Below are 18,850 nucleotides of genomic sequence, written 5' to 3' on the forward strand. Positions count from 1 at the left end.
CATGACTTCGCCTTCCTGTCCTTGACTAACATTAGTGTGTATGGCTGCTAAAAACAGCACAGTGCATCGACTTGGTGGACACTGATCCTGTGACCCTAACAGGGAGTGATGTAGATCCTGGCCCCCAGATCTCTGATCTCTCTCTCGCAGAAGGCCATACTAACAGAGTGTGAATTACGTTTTAAACTGTTGCAGAGCGATGGTGCACATCGGAGTAGGGGAAATCTCAATAAAATACAGTTACTTACTGTACTCTCTTGACTATAAGTTTATATATGTCATCCTAAATGTGTGAGGAGTGTTCCCAGTGAACTCTCTGGCATACTCAGCTAAGCGATTGTAATTCCATTTTACTTACAATGGGATTTTTCTGGGTACATTTTGATGGAGAAAATGATTTCCCTATTCACAGAGACTCTGTAAGTGTTAAATAGATAGAAATGGAATTTGTTTGGGTATTTATAAAACCACTGAAATAATTCTGAGCTATATATGCATACACACTCTTTGGTAGTTTGAAAGCATTTTGTATTCCTCCTGGAGAAGCAGAGCTGTTTGAAGGTAATATCACTGTCTGCATCAGTCCTCCCAAATTATTTTGAATGTCACTAGAAGTTAAGACAACATGATGGTTTGCATATGAGGAAGGCAAGAAAATAATTTAAAACATTTTGCCTTCAGGAGGAAAAAACGAAAGTATCTGCTGTGTGTCTGCTTTTGTAAGAAAGAAATGGTGATGCGACTATGAACAAATACAAGTTCTCCACTAGGATACCTCTGATAATTTAGTAAACTCTTGTCACTGGGTAAGCAGGAAAAATTTACATACCTTCCATGAGTAAAATAAATGTAGATGTGTTAGGTTCCCTTACAAAGCCTTTGTGAGGAATCAAGAAAGGAGCATTAGACAGCTGTTCAGTTTCCACTCACTTTTGGATGAGGAGAGCAACAATTTTTAACTCCTGTCCAAGGATGAGCTTTGTCACCACCAGGAAGTTAAAGCCAGACAGGAAATACATTTAATGAACTTCAGGAGCTGGGCTACTGGAGAAGATAAACCTGTAGAGAGGAGCTCTGTGCTCAGTAGAGTCTGCACAGCAATTTAAATTTAGATTGTCAGAATTGTTTCTCTGGACCAATGTAATAGTCATCTAGCTGATCTCCTACCTGCCATCCCTCCTCTTCTGTCTCCCACCTCCATTCTTCATTCTTTGAAAAACAGTCACAAATGAACATTGGAGACAATAGTACAAATCTCATAGCACACTGCCTGGTTCACAGTAAGTGTTCAATAAAAAATGAGCTTCTAAAAGACTCTAGTTGCTGAAAGCCTAGGTACAATCTCATGCTCAAATAATCAGCTTTTATATCTCATGCATTATTTACTGTGTTAAATACAAACTCCTTTTAACATGACCAAAATACTTTTCAAGTTTATCACCCTAAATTTTCCAGTTCTTAAAAAAGAACTACACTAGCCAGAGTGAACTATTCACTATTAGCAAACATGGCTTCCCATTTCTGTATCTTGGCTCATTCTCTCCTCGCAGCCAAAATGCCAGCTTTTCACACCACCCAGCATCCTCCTCACTATCTACTCAAGCCAGTGGCAAATGTCTAGACACATCTCCAACATTAAATCCTCTACAACATATAACACCTAGGACACTTAGGACACTTCCCTCACAAAGGTTCTGCTTGTACTTTTCTTTAAGCCCCTTAGCAATGTATTTTTATGTTGTTTCAACAACCCCTCATTATTCTTTCTTGCATTATTATTTACACAATCATTTTACTTTGCTATTGGAAAGCATATATTGCAGTAAAAAGACCTCAAGTGAAATCCTAGCTCTGCAGAAGAAAAGCTGTACAAACTCAGGCAGATTCCGTAAATTTTCAGAGCCTCAAGTCATCTAAATAATGCCTATTACATAAGAGTCTTTGAAAATATTAAATTACATGATAAAATAAATGGGAATTACCTGGCACAGTGCCTGATACATAGTTGGAGCTAAATAATAGAACAATGCTATTTGTTACCATATCACAGACCTTGTGTGATTGATTTTTGCATCTCTACATAGATAAGCACTACACTGGTTCATTATTTATGTTATGTAACTATGCTTTGAATTGCCAGTATCTAGAGGATTCCCTCAGTACAATATGACAGTAAATTCATTTGACATATCCCTCAGCCCTGTCTCTTTTCTTTTATAAATCTATTTATACCTGTTCAAATTAAATATTAGAATTCAGACTCAAAATATTGGATTTTCTACTGTTTTTAAATTATAGTGAGACTTTAGAAGATGCCACCTACAGGCAGATAGGCATAGTTTAAATTAGGAACTCTGTCCCCTCAAAGACATTTCTTAAAGCCTGCTGAACTTTACCCACCCTCCTGGCTGTTTAGTGGACATGCAATTGGAATATGCAATTGCATATACAAATTATAATAAGCAAATGCAGGTTTCATGTGGAGGGGATTCTGTGTCACCATTGACTGAGGCATAGATGAATATTATCGAACAGATTTCCCAAGGAAGAAAAAGTCTCAACAGAGAGGAGTTTGTTTTCAGACAGGATGCAAAATATTAGAAATGTTTGGGCACACAAGGTAGACCTGATTGTATGCCTCAACTCCATCCCTAATGGGTCCCTCACCAACAGACCATGGAGAAAACATTTAGCCTAGAAAATGATGACACCACAGTCCGTGATCTGAAAACTTGAGTTCATAATAGAAGCTGCCCTCTGAGACCTCTTGTGAACAAGGATGTAAAACATCAAATGCAGTGAACTTAGTGGCTGGTGTATAACATATGATCCAGAAATGGACCTTCTGCTATGATAAAGTAGAAACAGACCATGCTGTTTTACTCAATTGTCTTCAAATACTAGCTTGCCTCAGAAACCTCTGGGTCTCTCATTTATAACACATTTCCAGGTCACATTCCCAGATATTCTGACTTTGGTGAATCTCAATGTAAACAAGAGCCTCAATTCTGGTATCTACCCTATTAATGCTATGCTTCAGAATTTCCAACACACACCTAAACAAGGAGAAGTAGGAGGCCCTCGCCCAGAGAGGAGCTCTATGGGCATGCAGGCTTCTGCCAGAGGCCTGCCATTCCATCAGTGAGTGTGTGCAGATCCCTGGGAGCAGCTGTGTGGCCCAGATAGGCAGAGCTGCAGGCAGATCCCATTTGGGGGTCTACCCCAAACCAAGAGGCTTCTGAGCACCTGCCCAGGCTGTGACCCCCCCCCCCAAGAGAGGAGCTGCACGGGCTCTTGGGCTTCACCAGAAGCCCACCATACCATCAGCCACAGCCAAGGACACAGCTGGAAAAGAGTTGTACAGGCACACAAGCAATACCTAGAGGCTCACTCCGATACCATTGATAAGTGTGTGGTGACCCTGGCCAAAGCCTGTGCAGAAAAACAGAGCTAGGGTGCATAGCCCCCAACCAAAGTCTCTCCCAGACAATAGCTACATAGAGGCCTCAACAAAAGGCACACTTAGATACCATCGCAAGTGTGCACAAGCCCCAGCCAGAAACCTGCCCAGACAATAAGTCAGCTCAGGGATCCAGAAGGCCACCACTCTGAACCTGGGAATTGATATACTGGTTAGCAGCAGAGTAAAGGCTGCTCAGTGGCTAGTTGAGAATTGAAGACCACTGGGTGAGCAAAAAGTCACCTCAACAAAGACACAGCAGGCTGCATCTGTTGAAATGAGAAGACATGTAAATAAGTCTCAAAACCAGACTTCCAGATCACCTAAGGCAACCCCAAAGGGCAACAAGATAGAACAATCTGATACTCAAAAACCTAGACAACCAGAACTGACAATGAAAGGGAACCTGGAAAAAATGAAATCAGAAATAATTTCTCAGATAACAGCAGAGATTTTGTCCATAGTACAAGACATGATTACTAAATCTAGAGTGGACACAGATAAAAAAACAGAGGAGCTGAGGAACATGATGGAATCCAAATGTAGGAAAAAAATGGAATCCACAAAACAGATGGAAACAGATTTCCAGGAGATTAAAAACTCCATTGAAAGTTTACACAGCAGGATGTGCCAATGCAAGGATAGAATTTCAGATATAGACATAGGACTGCAATTAGTGACTAGAAAAAGAAAAATTTCTTAAAAATAGTAAAGGACCCTGAGAAATCAATACAGCAACCACTAGATGATGCAAAGAAGAATAACATCAGAGTGATTGGAGTCAATGAAGAAACAGGAGAGTACAGGCAACAGAAAAAAACTGTTCACAGAATTAATGGCAGAAAATTTGCCAAATAAGGGAAAAGAACTTGACAGACATAGAGATAAGTGAATTATATAGGCCTCCAAGTAGCCGTGATCAAAAAAAAAAAAAATCCACACATAGGCATATAATAGTTAAGATTCCAAAACTCAACAGAAGAACAAGATTCTACAGGCAGTTAGAGAAAAGAAACAAATCACATACAAAGGAAACCCCATCAGAATCACAGCAGACTTCTCAACACAAACTATCAAGGCAAGAAGAGCTTGGAGTGACATATTTCAAGCCCTAAAGAAAAACAACCTCCAACTCAGATGGATGTACCCTGCAAAATTATCTTTCAACATTGGAGAAATAAGAGACTTCCAAGACAAAGAGGATCTTAGGAACTTCATGAATACCAAACCAGCACTCCAAAAAATTTTAAACAATATCCTAGGAAAAGACAACAAGAATCACAACCCCAGGAGGCCCTGAAGAATGCATCCATTGGGCATGACCAGAAATTAAATGTAAAAGTGGAGAATCCAACAAAAAGAAAAATTCATGACAAGGGTAAGTCAATATATATCAGTTATAACAATCATTGTTAATGGTCTCAATTCACCAAGCAAAAGAAATAGACTGGCAGAATGGATCAAGAAGCAAGATCCAACAATATGCTGCATACAAGAAACATACTTAATTCAAAAAGAAACTCACAGACTGAAAGTTAAAGGGTGGAAAACAATAATCCATGTGACAGGAACCAAAAATAAAAGCAGGAGCAGCTATCCTCTTTGCAGATCAAGTAGATTTCAAACCAACACTGATTAAGAGAGACATAAAAGGATACTACATCCTTGTAAAAGGAAGAATCCAAGAGAAAGGGATGCCAATCATCAATATACATGCCCCAAACACTAGTGTGCCCAACCATATAAAACAAATACTAAAAGTCATGAAAAATTATATAAGAACTAACACAATAGTAGTGGGGAACCTCAATACCCCACTGTCACACACATCCACTAGACAAAGTATAAACCACAAAATACTAGAACTCAATCAAACTCTTGAACAAATGAACTTAGCAGATGTTTATACAGTGTTCCACCCCACAAAATCAGAATACACATTCTTTTCATCTGTACACAGGTTTTTCTCCAAAATAGACCACATACTCGCTCATAGAACATGTTTAAGTAAGTGAAAAGGAATTGAAGTTATCCCCTGTATATTATCAGTCCATAGTGTGATGAAATTGCAGAGCAATAGCAACAGAAACTGCAAGAATTTCATAAACACATGGAAACTGCACAACACACTTCTGAATACCAATAGGTCACAAAAGAAATTAAAGAAGAAATCAGACAGGTCCTACAACTAAATGTCAATGCAAATACAACATATCAGAACCTATGGGAAAAAATGAAAGCAGTCTTACCAGGGAAAGTCATAGCAGTGAATACTCATATTATGAAAACAGAGCGAGCCCAATTAAACAACCTGATGTTAAACATCAAGCTTCTAGAAAAAGAAGAGCAGGAAAAACCCAAAGCTCATACAAGGATGGAAATTATAAAGATCAGGGTCAAAATCAGAGCAATGGAGACTAAGAGAATGATAAAAAAAAAATCACTGAAGCCAAGAGTCAGTTCTTCAAAAGAATAAACAAAATTGACAAACCCTTAGGCAACCTTGTCAGGAAAAGGAAAGAAAAGGCCCAAATCCATGCAATTAGGAATAAAAAGGATGAAATTACAGCTGACCAAGCAGAAATCCAGAGGATCATCAATACCTACATTGAGAATCTATATGCCAATAAGATAGAAAATACAGAAGAAATGGACAGATTCCAAGGTACAAGTGAATTAACAAACTTGAATGAAGATGACCTAAAAATTCTAAATGACCCAATATCAACAAATGAAATTTAAAATGTCATTAAAAACTTAGCAGCTAAGAAAAGCCTTGGCCCTGATGGCTTCACTGCTGAATTCTACAAGACATTTAGAGAGAAACTAATGCCACTACTGTTTAAATTCCTCAAGGAAGTTGAAAGGGAAGCAATACTCCCAAATTCATTCCTGGAAGCAAGCATCACCTTGCTCCCCAAAACAGAGAAAGACCCAACTGAAAAAGAGAACTATAGGCCAATCTCACTAATGAACATAGATGCAAAAATCCTTAATAAGATACTGGCAAACAGAATGCAGAAGATCATCAAGAAGAACATACACCCTGAACAAGTGGGATTCATCATATGCAAATCAGTCAATATAATACATTATCAATAGAGCCAAGGACAAAAACCATATGATCATCTCAATAGATACAGAAAAAGCATTTGACAAAAGGTAACATGCATTTATGATAAAAAACCCTACGAAAAATTGGAATAGATGGTCTCTACCTCAATCTGATAAAAGCCATCTATGAAAAACCAACAGCCAATATCATACTAAATCGTCAAAAACTGGAATCCTTCACACTAAAATCAGGAACAAGACAAGGAGCTCTAATATCACCACTTCTGTTCAATATAGTTTTGGAAACATTAGCCATGGCAATTAGACCAGAGAAAGAAATAAAAGGAATGAAGAAGTGAAAAATGTCATCATGTGACCTTTTGCATCTCAACATGGCAGCCTGCTTCTTCAAAGCTAGCAAAGAAGAGGGAGAATCTCTCAGTCATAACTATATAAACCAGAAGAGTCAGCTATTTTAACTTGCTACATCTAGGTGCATGGCAAGGTGACAGAACACCAAAAAAGGCCAAACCCAAATGCAGTGGCAGCAGTCTGGTTTAGATTTTCCCACTAAACATTACCAAGGCTGGGCCTCCTGGGAGATATCATGAACTCTTGTGTTGGTGCCAGGATTTTTGTAATCTTGTAAGGCAACTCAGAACTTCCAAATTATCAGACATTGCAATCAGCCCACTGCAGACAGGCAGGTCTGTGCACACCCTACCGAGGTCCCAAGTCCTTCAGAACATGCCAAATCAGCCTGCTGCAGACAGGTAGGTCTGCACATGCCCTACTGAGGTCCCGAGTAACATGGAACATGCTGAATCAGCCCGTCCCCCAGCAACAATCCACTGTACACCCCCCGCTTCTCTGTACAACCACCTGGTTCCACACTACAAAGACGCAGAGGACACTGGACCACCAGACCATGGTACTGAGTCCTGCTGCTCCCGGCCCAAAGGTAGGGGCTTCTGAGCTGCCGTCCCACTGCTACTGGTCCAGAGGAAGGGGCTTCCCGGCCACCATCCTTCCCACTGCTCCCAGCCCAGAGGAAAGGGCTTTTGGGCCACGATCCATACTGCTGCTCCTGGTCCCTGTCCCACCTCTCCCAGCTCAGAGGAGGTAATCTGTGCAGGGGCCAACAGCCTTCCCCCCATTTGAAATGAGAAAACACACAAATAAGTCTCAAAACCAGACTTCCAGATCACCTACAGACACCCCAAAGGGAAATGAGATGGAACACTCTGATACTCAACCACCTGGACCCACTGAACTGCCAACAAAAGGGGATCTGGAAAAAATGAAATCAGAAATAATTTCTCAGGTAACAGGAGAAATTGTGCCCCTAATACAAGACATGATTAATAAATCTAGAGAGGAGCTCAGGAACATGATGGAATGCCAATATAGGAAACAAATGGAATCCATAAAACAGATGCAAATAGATTTCCAGGACATGAAAAACTCCATTGAAAGTCTACACAGCAGAATGAGCTAATGTGAGGAAAGAATTTCAGATATAGAAGATAAGATCGCAATTAGTGACCAGGAAAAGAAAAATTGCTTCAAAATTATAAGGGAACATGAGAGATCAATCCAGCAGCTGCTAGATGATGCAAAGAAGAATAACATAAGACTGATTGGAGTCAATGAAGAAACAGGAGAGAGTGGAGATGACATAAAAAATCTCTTCACAGAAATAATGGCAGAAAACTTTCCAAGCAGGGGAAAAGAGCTTGACCTACAGATAAGTGAGGAATATAGGACACCAAATAGCCTTGATCAAAAAAAATCTACACATAGGCATATAATTGTTAAGATTCCAGAAACACAACAGAAGAACAAAGTTCTCCAAGCAGTCAGAGAAAAGAAACAAACCACATACAAAGGTAAGCCCATCAGAATCACAGCAGACTTCTCAACACAAATCATCAAGGCAAGAAGAGCTTGGAGTGACATATTCCAAGCCCTAAAAGAAAACAGCCTCCAACCCAGATTGATGTACCCTGAAAAACTACCTTTCAAAATGGATGGAGAAATAAGATACTTTCATAACAAAGAGCACCTTAGGAACTTTGTGAATACCAAACCAGCACTCCAAAGAATTTTACACAATATCCTAGGAACAGACATTGAGGATCACAACCCCAAGAAGCAAAACAGAATGAACCCATTTGGCATGACAAGAAATTAAATGTAATGGGGGAGAACCCAACAAAAAGAAAAAATCATGGCAATGACAAGTCAATATGTTTCAGTTATAACCATCAATGTTAATGGTCTCAATTCACCAATCAAAAGAAATAGACTGGCAGAATGGGTCAAGAAGCAAAATCCAACAATATGCTGCATACAAGAAACACACTTCATTCAAAAGGAAACACATAGACTGAAAGTTAAAGGGTGGAAAACAATACTGCATGTGACATGAACCTGAAAAAAACCAGGAATAGCTATCCTCTTTGCAGATCAAGTAGATTTCAAACCAACACTGATGAAGAGAGACGAAGAAGGTCGCTACATAATTGTAAAGGGAACAATCCAAGAGGAAGAGATGACAATCATAAATATCTATGCCCCTAATGCTAGTGTGCCCAACTATATAAAACAAATAATAATGGACATGAAAAGTCACATACACACTAATAAAACTGTAGTGGGGGACCTCAAAATCCCACTGTCACAAATAGATAGATCAACTAGACTAAAAATAAGTAATGAAATACTAGAACTCAATCAAACTCTTGAACAAATGAACTTAACAGAGGTTTACAGAGTCTTCCACCCCACAAAATCAGAATACACATTCTTCTCAGCTGCACATGGGTCATTTTCCAAAATAGACCACATACTCACACATAGAACATGTTTAAGTAAGTGCAAAGGAATTGAAGTTATCCCCTGTATATTATCAGACCAGAGTGCGATGAAATTGGAGATCCATAGCAACAGAAACTCAAAAAATTTCATAAACAAGTGGAAATTGAACAACACACTTCTGAATAACCAATGGGTCACAGAGGAAATTAAAGAAGAAATCAGACAGTTCCTTCAATTAAATGACAATGGAAATACAACATATCGGAATCTATGGGACACAATGAAAGCAGTCTTATGAGGGAAATTCATAGCAATGTATATGCATATTAGGAAAACAGAACGATCCCAATTAAACAACCTGATGCTGCACCTCAAGGTTCTAGAAAAAGAAGAGCAGGACAACCCCAAATCTCATACAATGGAGGAAATTATAAAGATCAGAGGAGAAATCAATGCAATGGAGACTAAGAGAACAATACAAAAAATCAATGAAGCCAAGAGTTGGTTCTTTGAAAGAATCAACAAAATTGACAAACCCTTAGCCAACCTTATCATAAAAAGGAAAGAAAAGGCCCAAATCCATGCAATTAGGAATGAAAAGGGTGAAATGACAACAGACCCAGCAGAAATCCAGAGGATCATCAATACCTACTTCCAGAACCTATACGTCAATAAGATGGACAACACAGAAGAAATGGACAGATTCCTAGATACATATGAATTAGCAAAGTTGAATGAAGAAGACCTAAAAATTCTGAACAACCCAATATCAACCAATGAAATTGAAAATGTAATTAAAAACTTATCAACTGAGAAATGCCTGGGCCCTGATGGCTTCACTGCTGAATTCTACAAGACATTTAGAGAGGAACTGCTGCCACTACTGTTTAAACTCTTCAGTGAAATTGAAAGGGAAGCAATACTCCCAAATTCATTCCTGGAAGCAAGCATCACCTTGATTCCCAAAGCAGAGAAAGACCCAACTGAAAAGAAGAACTATAGGCCAATCTCACTAATGAACATAGATGCAAAAATCCTTAATAAGATAATGACAAATAGAATGCAGAAGATCATACACCCTGATCAAGTGGGATTCACCCCAGGGATGCAGGGATGGTTCAATATATGAAAATCAATCAATGTAATACACTATATTAACAGAGCCGAGGACAAAAACCATATGATTATCTCCATAGATGCAGAAAAAGCATTTGACAAAATCCAACATGCATTTATGATAAAAACCCTACAAAACATTGGAATAGATGGTCTCTACCTCAAACTGATAAAAGCCATCTATGAAAAACCAACAGCCAATATCATACTAAATCGTCAAAAACTGAAATCCTTCACACTCAAATCAGGAACAAGACAAGGATGTCCACTATCACCACTCTTACTCAATATAGTTCTGGAAACATTAGCCATGGCAATTAGACAAGAGAAAGAAATAAAAGGATTAAAAATAGGAAATGAAGAAGTCCAATTGTCATTATTTGCAGATGACATGATACTGTATATAGAAGACCCCAAGAACTCCACCAAAAGTCTTCTAGACTTAATAACCAAATTCAGTCAAGTAGCTGGTTACAAGGTCAACGCACAAAAATCAATAGCTTTCCTCTACACCAATGACAGACTCACTGAGAGAGAAATAGGGCAAGTAATTCCTTTCACAATAGCATCCAAAAATCTGAAATACCTAAAAATCAACCTAATGAAAGAAATCAAAGACCTCTTCTCTGAAAAGAGAGATTGAAGATGATATCAGAAAATGGACAGACATCCCCTGCTCCTGGGTAGGAAGGATTAATATAGTGAAAATAGCCATACTTCCAAAACTGCTATATAGATTCAGTGCAATCCCAATTGAAATCCCAGCAGCATACTTTCCAGACCTGGAGAAAACAATCCAAAAATTCATTTGGAACAAGAAGAGACCTAGAATTGCAAAAGCAATTCTAGGCAACAGAGACATGGCAGGGGGTATCACAATGCCCAACCTGCAACTATGGTACAAAGCTACTATGATAAAAATAGCATGGTACTGGCAAAGAAACAGACCTGAGGACCAGTGGAACAGATCAGAAGATGCAGAAACAATGCCAGACACACTCAGCCATCTCATCTTCGACAAAGGAGCCAAACACCCTCACTGGAGGAAAGATAGCCTCTTTAATAAATGGTGCTGGAAAATTTGGGGTTCAGCAGTGTGAAGAGATAACCCACAATATGGGGGAAAATTTTCACCAGCTGTCCCTCAGACAAAGGTCTACTATCTAGAATCTATAAAGAACTTAAAAAAATCAGACCTCCCAAATTTAAAGACCCAATCCAAAAATGGACATCTGGAATGAACAGACATTTCTCAGACAAAGAAGTATAAATAGCAAAGAAACATATGAAAAAATATTCAACAGCACTGTTCACTTGAAAGATGCAAATGAAAACAATATTGAGATTCTACCTCACCTCAGAAAGAATGGCTGCTATCAACCAATAACAATCAATAACATGAAATCAACCAATAATAAATGCTGGCAGGGCTGTGGGGAAAGAGAAACCCTACTCCACTGCTGGTCAGAGTTTTGACTGGTGCAATCACTGTGGAAATCAGTATGGAGATACCTCAAAGAACTAGGACTGGAAGTCCCATTTGACCCCGCTATTCCACTGCTGGGGATCTTCCCCAAAGAATTAAAAGAATCATACCACAGTGATATATGTGCACCCATGTTCATAGCAGCACAATTCATGATAGACAAAACTTGGAAACAACCCAATTGCCCATCAACTGGAAACTGGATAAAAAAAATGTGATGGGTTTTTTTTTTTTTTTTGGTACCGGTGATCAAACTCAGGACCTTGGGCTTGTGAGCCAGGCAGAAGAACCACTGAGGTAAATCCCCAGCTAAAAATGTGGGGTTTTTTAATAAAATGGAGTGTTACTTGGCCATAAAGAATGAGAAACTAGAGACATTTATAGCTAAATGGATGCACATTGAGGTGATACTCAAGTGAAATAAATAGGACACACATATAAATACCAAATAGTTTCTCTAGTGTGAGAAACTGAAAGTGTAAATAAGGTCTAAAAGGTGTAATCGATAAAGTGAAACAGAAAGAAAAGGTGCAAAGGGGAAAGGGAAGTGGGAGGGGTAGGGGAAAAGAAAGAAGGGAATGGAATTAATATGAGAAAAAGAAAAAAATGGAAAAAAATTGTTTGTAGATAGGGAAGAGTAGAGGGGTTTAAGGGAGGGCAGGGGAATGGGGAAAAAATAAGAACCAAGATGGATTATGTAAACATGCAAATTTCCAATGATGAATGTCATTATATTGTATACCTTAAATGTACCAATAAAATTAATAAAAACTTTTTTAAAAAAATTAAGAGGCAGCAACCTTCTTGAAAGAAAGAAATTAAGTAATTATTAATTTCACTTAAAATGGGAAGGGGATTGGGCATATGAAGGAGACAGGAGGGAGCAATGGGGAAGTAAAAAGGATTAAGATATAGGGTATATATGTACCAATTCTCCTAGATGAACAAATAATAATAATAATACTGATAATAACAGTAACAGTAATAAAGAACTTAAAGCCTTGGGAAAATTAAATGTCTGTGATAGCAGTATTAATAATAATAATAATCACATAGTCAGCATTTACTCTGTGCCAATCATTGGCTAAAAAGTTTTCATATAACAGCCCTTTATTCCTTTTATTGTTTTTTAGTTTTTTTGGTACTGGGGACTGAACTCAGCCCTTTATTCTTTACAACAAACTTTTGAGGCAGGTACTGTGCTTCTCATTATGTTATAGATGAGAAGATTAAGGCACAGGAAACACATTGCCAAGGTTAATTAGATGGTAAGGGATGGAGCCAGAATTTGAACCAGAGCCACTAGCCCTAAACATAAATCTGTACTTTATAAAAAAAATTATAGCAAACTTCACTGTATAACCAAATCATATGGAATACTTCAAAATTAGGGACCAAGTTTCCTGTAGTACTCATCTATTTAATAATGGCCCTGGCAGGGAGAAAGGTAACTTCTATGACAGTCACTGAACATCTTTCGAATGCATTCTGTCATCATGTATCCACATAGATGTGTGTGTGTGTGTGTGTGTCTGTGTGTGTGTGTTTATGTGTGTCTCTGCTCCTTCTTTTATAAAAATCAAATTCTGATTTCCCACTGTTAACAGCTCTTTAGTCTGGTGTTCATGGATACATGCATGTAAAGATATTTCTTCTATTTCTTTACAAAATATGAGCTGCCTGATGAAACCACCCATCTTTCTAAGTGCCAGGTTTAGGAAGACACACAGGGTGGAGATGTCTAGTGCAACCTCTATAAAATTTCAACTTTGAGAGAAATAACTACTGTGCACCAGAAAGGCTAAAGATTGCACCTAGTTTTTGCCATCCACAGTAAGAGATGTAGTTTAATGGCTAGAATCTTCCAGGCTGTGTTCTCATGAAGTTTTACCGCTGAGAATAAAACTCATGTCTAGGGCAGGCTTCTGTAACCAGTTTTAAGAAGTAACTCGGCCGGAAATGGTTGTGGACTACGTCTGTGCGGCTGCGTGGGGCTTGGCCGCGCAGACTGAAGGAGACTGAAGGCCCTCGGATGCCCAGAACCTGTAGGCTGCACCGTGGACTTACTCTTAACAGAGAGGGTGCTGGGGGGACCCTGATGTGGTACCAAATGAAATGAACAAAACTCCACAGCCCACAGGCCCCCCTGCCCACCCCATCCCCTGGACTCCCGCAGCCAGCATTTCCCCCGGGGCAGACTGCACCGGTGGTGTTCAGTACACCACAAGCGACACAAATGAACACGCCTTCCCAGCCCCGCCAGCACTTCTACCCTAGCCTGGCCCAGCCTCCCAGCAGTGCAGCCTCCCGAGTGCAGAGTGCAGCCCCTGCCCACCCTGGCCCAGCTGCCCATGTCTACCCTGCTGGATGCCAAGTAATGACGATCCCTTCCCAGATCTCCTACTCAGCCTCCCAGGGGGCCTACTACATCCCTGGACAGGGGTGTTCCACATATGTTGTCCTGACACAGCAGTACCCTGTGCAGTCAGGAACCCCAAGCTTCTATCCTGGTGCAAGCCCTACTGAGTTTGGGACCTACACTGGCACCTACTAACCAGCCCAAGGTGTGCAGCAGTTTCCTGCTGGCATGGCCCCCGTCCCGGTTTTGATGAACTAGCCACTCCAGATTGCTCCTAAGAGGAAACGTAAAACTATCCAAATTCGAGATCCCAACCAAGGAGGGAAAGATATCAAGGAGAAGATCATGTCTGGGCCCTGAACTGCCTCCACACCCACCCCTCCCCAGACGGGAGGCGGTCTGGAGCCTCAAGCTAATGGGGAGATGCCCCAGGTTGCTGTCATTGTCTGGCCAGATGACCAGGCTCAGGAGCACTCGTTGGGAGCTGGCCAGGATTGCCTGGCCCAGAGCACAGCCCTTCAGAGGCCCAGCCTTCATCACTATCTCCAACCCCATCACCACCCCCAATCTTGGAACCAGGGTCTGAGCCTAATCTTGGAGGCCTCTCTCTTCCTGGGGACACTATGCCAATGGGGATGATACAAATGTCTGTAGAAGAATCAACTCCCATCTCTCATGAAACTGAGGAGCCATACTGCCTCTCTCCAGAACCCACTCCTCTTGCCAAACCCATACTGGAAGTAGAAGTGACACCTAGCAAACCAATTCCAGAATCTGAGTTCTCTTCCAGTGCGCTCCAGATTCCTGCCCCCCTGGAATCTCACAAGGTAGAAGTTCCTGAGGCTAATGGCATAGTGCCATCTGAGGAGCTGGAGCCAGAGGTGGAGTCAAGCCCAGAGGTTGCCCCTGTTCTGCCTGTGGCTTGCCCTTTAGAATCCCCCAAGCCCGTTGCTCCAGTTGCCCAACCAGAGGAACTGCTCAGTGGAGCCCCCTTGCCACCAGCTGTGGACTTGAGCCCAGTCAGTGAGCCAGAGGAGCAGGCTAAAGAGGTTACTGTGTCAGTGGCTTCCTCTGCCATCCTCTCTGCCACTCCACCTGTGACTCCTCCAGCTGCTTCTCCTCAGGAGGAGGAAATGGAAGAAGAGGAGGAAGAGGAGGAGGAAGAGGAAAAAGGAAGAGAAGCTGAAGCTGAGAATGAGAAGGGTAGAGAAGATCTCTCTTCAGAGAGCACACCTGTCCCAGCCCACTTGTCCCTCCCCCCCTTGGAGGCGGCAGCAACCACCCAAGTGGCAGTATCTGTGCCAAAGAGGAGATGGAAAATTAAGGAGCTACATAAGAAGGAGGCTGTGGGAGACCTCCTAGATGCCTTCAAAGAGGCAAACCCAGCAGTACCAGAGGCAGAGAATCACCCTCCCATAGGCAACAACCCAGGCCCAGAGTCTGAGGGCACCAGCGTGGCCCCATGGCCTGAGGAAGCAGAGGAGACCTGGGACTCCAAAGAGGACAAAATCCAGAATTCTGAGAACATTCAGCCTGGGGAACAGAAGTACGACTATAAGTCAGATCAGTGGAAGACACTAAACCTGGAGGAGAAAAAGCATTACGACCAAGAGTTCCTGCTTGGCTTTCAGTTCATCTTTGCCAGTTTGCAGAAGTCGAAAGGTTGCCCCATATCACTGACATGGTGCTGGACGAGGCCAATAAGACACCGCTGCGGCTGCTGGATCCCTCAAGACTACCCAGCATAAACTGTGGTCCAGACTTCACTGCATCCTTTGCCAACCTTGGCCGACTAGCCCCTAGAATTCATGGGCCCCCAAGGGGTGGACCAGGTGGGGAGCTGCCCCGAGGGCTGGCTGGCTTGGGACCCAGGCACTCTCAGCAGGGCCCCCGAAAAGAACCACGCAAGATCATTGAGACAATGTTAATGACTGAAGATATAAAACTGAATAAAGCAAAGAAGGCCTGGAAACCCAGCAGCAAGCGGACAGCGGCTGATAAGGAACGAGGAGAAGAGGATGCTGATGGCACCAAGACCCAGGACCTACTCCACAGGGTGCGCTCCATCCTGAATAAGCTCACACCCCACGTGTTCCAGCAGCTGATGAAGCAAGTGACACAGCTGGCCATTGACACTGAGGAATGCCTGAAAGGAGTCATTGACCTCATCTTCGAGAAGGCCATTTCAGAGCCCAACTTCTCTGTGGCCTACGCCAACATGTGCCACTGCCTCATGGTGCTGAAAGTGCCCACTACAGAAAAGCCAACGGTGACTGTTAACTTGTAAAAACTGTTGTTGAATTGATGTCAGAAGGAATTTGAGAAAGACAAAGATGATGATGAAGTTTTTGAGAAAGAGCAAAAAGAAATGGATGAAGCTGCTATGGCGGAGGAGCGGGGCCACCTGAAGGAAGAGTTAGAAGAGGCTCGGGACACGGCCTGATGGCGCTCTTTAGGGAACATCAAGTTTATTGGCGAGTTGTTCAAGCTCAAGATGTTAACCGAGGCGATTATGCATGACTCTGTGGTCAAACTACTAAAGAACCATGACGAGGAGTCCCTGGAATGCCCCTGCCGCCTGCTCACCTCCATTGGCAAAGATCTGGACTTTGCAAAAGCCAAGCCACGAATGGATCAGTATTTCAACCAGATGGAAAAAATCATTAAAGAAAAGAAGATGTCATCCCGCATCCACTTTATGCTGCAGGATGTGCTGGATCTGCGACAGAGCAATTGGGTACCACGCCACGGAGATCAGGGTCCCAAGACCATTGATCAGATCCACAAGGAGGCCCAGATGGAGGAGCATCGTGAACATATCAAAGTGCAGCAGCTCATGGCCAAGGGCACCGACAAGAGTCGGGGAGGCCCTCCAGGGACACCCATTAGTCGTGGCCTCCCACTTGTGGACGACGGTGGCTGGAACACAGTCCCCATCAGCAAAGACAGCCACCCCATTGACACCTCACCACTCACCAAGATCACAAAGCCTGGCTCCACTGATTCCAACAATCAGCTCTTTGCACCAGGAGGGCGACTGATCTGGGGCAAAGGTAGCAGTGAGGGCTCAGGAGCCAAGCTCTCCGATGCAGCATCAGAACCTGCTCGTCCAGCTACTAGTACCTTGAATCACTTCGCAGCTCTTCAACAGGCAGTACCTATGGAGAGCACAGATAACAGACAGGAGTGAGAAAGCTGGGGACCGGGGAGACTGAGTAGAGCAGAGCGAACGGGGTGGCAACCGTGGGGACCGATCAGATCGTGCACGGACACCTGCCACCAAGCGAAGCTTCAGCAAAGAAGTGGAAGAGCGGAGTAGAGAGCGGCCTTCCCAGCCTGAGGGATTGCACAAGGCCTCGAGCCTCACGGAAGATAGCGACAGGGGCCAGGACACTGTGAAGCAGGAAGCCACCCTCCCCCCAGTGAGCCCCCTGAAGGCTGCACTCTCTGAGGAGGAGCTGGAGAAGAAGTCCAAGGCCATCATTGAGGAGTATCTCCATCTCAACGACATGAAGGAAGCAGTGCAGTGTGTACAGGAGCTGGCCTCGCCCTCCCTGCTCTTCATCTTTGTGCGGCACGGCGTCGAGTCCACGCTGGAGCACAGCACCATCGCTCGAGAGCGCATGGGGAAGCTGCTCCACAGGCTGCTGTGTGCCGGGCACCTCTCCACCGCCCAGTACTACCGAGGGCTGTACGAAATCCTGGAATTGGTGGAGGACATGGAGATTGACATCCCCCATGTGTGGCTTTATCTGGCAGAACTGGTAACACCCGTACCTCAGGAAGGTGGGGTGCCCATGGAAGAACTGTTCAGGGAGATTACAAAGCCTCTGAGACCTTTGGGCAAAGCTACTTCCCTCTTATTGGAGATCCTGGGGCTCCTGTGCAAAAGCATGGGTCCCAAAAAGGTAGGAATGCTATGGCGAGAGGCTGAACTCAGCTGGAAGGAGTTTCGACCTGAAGGCCAAGATGTTAATGCATTCGTTGCTGAGCAGAAGGTGTAGTATACTCTGGGAGAGGAGTCGGGTGCCCCTGGGCAGAGGGCAGTCCCCTTAGAGGAGCTGAGCAAGCAGAAGGAGAAGCTGCTGCAGGAGGGCAACAGTAATCAGTGGGTGTTCGACTGGAGAGAAGCCAATCTGAGTGAGCAGCAGATAGCATCCAACACATTAGTTCGAGCCCTCATGACACCTGTCTGCTATTCTGCAGTTATCTTTGAGACTCTTCTCCGAGTGGATGTTGCCGTGCTGAAAGCGTGAGCACCACTGTTACAGAAGTATCTGTGTGATGAACAGAAGGAGCTACCAGCGCTCTATGCCCTCCAGGCCCTTGTGGTGACCTTAGAGCAGCCCCCCAACCTGCTTCGGATGTTCTTCGATGAGCTGTATGATGAGGACATGGTGAAGGAGGAAGCATTCTACAGCTGGGAGAGCAGCAAGGACCCCGCTGTGCAGCTGGGCAAGGGCGTGGGCCTTAAATCTGTCACAGCCTTCTTCAACTGGCTTCGGGAGGCTGAGGTGGAGGAGTCTGACCACAACTGAGGGAGGGTGGGGCTGGG

The 18,850-nt window shown here is 42.9% G+C and overlaps 1 pseudogene; it reads left to right on the plus strand.

Annotated features, from left to right (window-relative positions):
• Window positions 1-13,892: 13,892 nt before the first annotated feature.
• Window positions 13,893-18,848, plus strand: LOC101713863 (eukaryotic translation initiation factor 4 gamma 1 pseudogene; annotated as a pseudogene).
• Window positions 18,849-18,850: the final 2 nt, after the last annotated feature.

Source organism: Heterocephalus glaber, unplaced genomic scaffold, assembly GCF_053883595.1.
Source record: "Heterocephalus glaber isolate CG9 unplaced genomic scaffold, H.glaber_assembly_v1.0 deba00000347, whole genome shotgun sequence".
Classification (NCBI taxonomy): Eukaryota; Metazoa; Chordata; class Mammalia; order Rodentia; family Bathyergidae; genus Heterocephalus; species Heterocephalus glaber.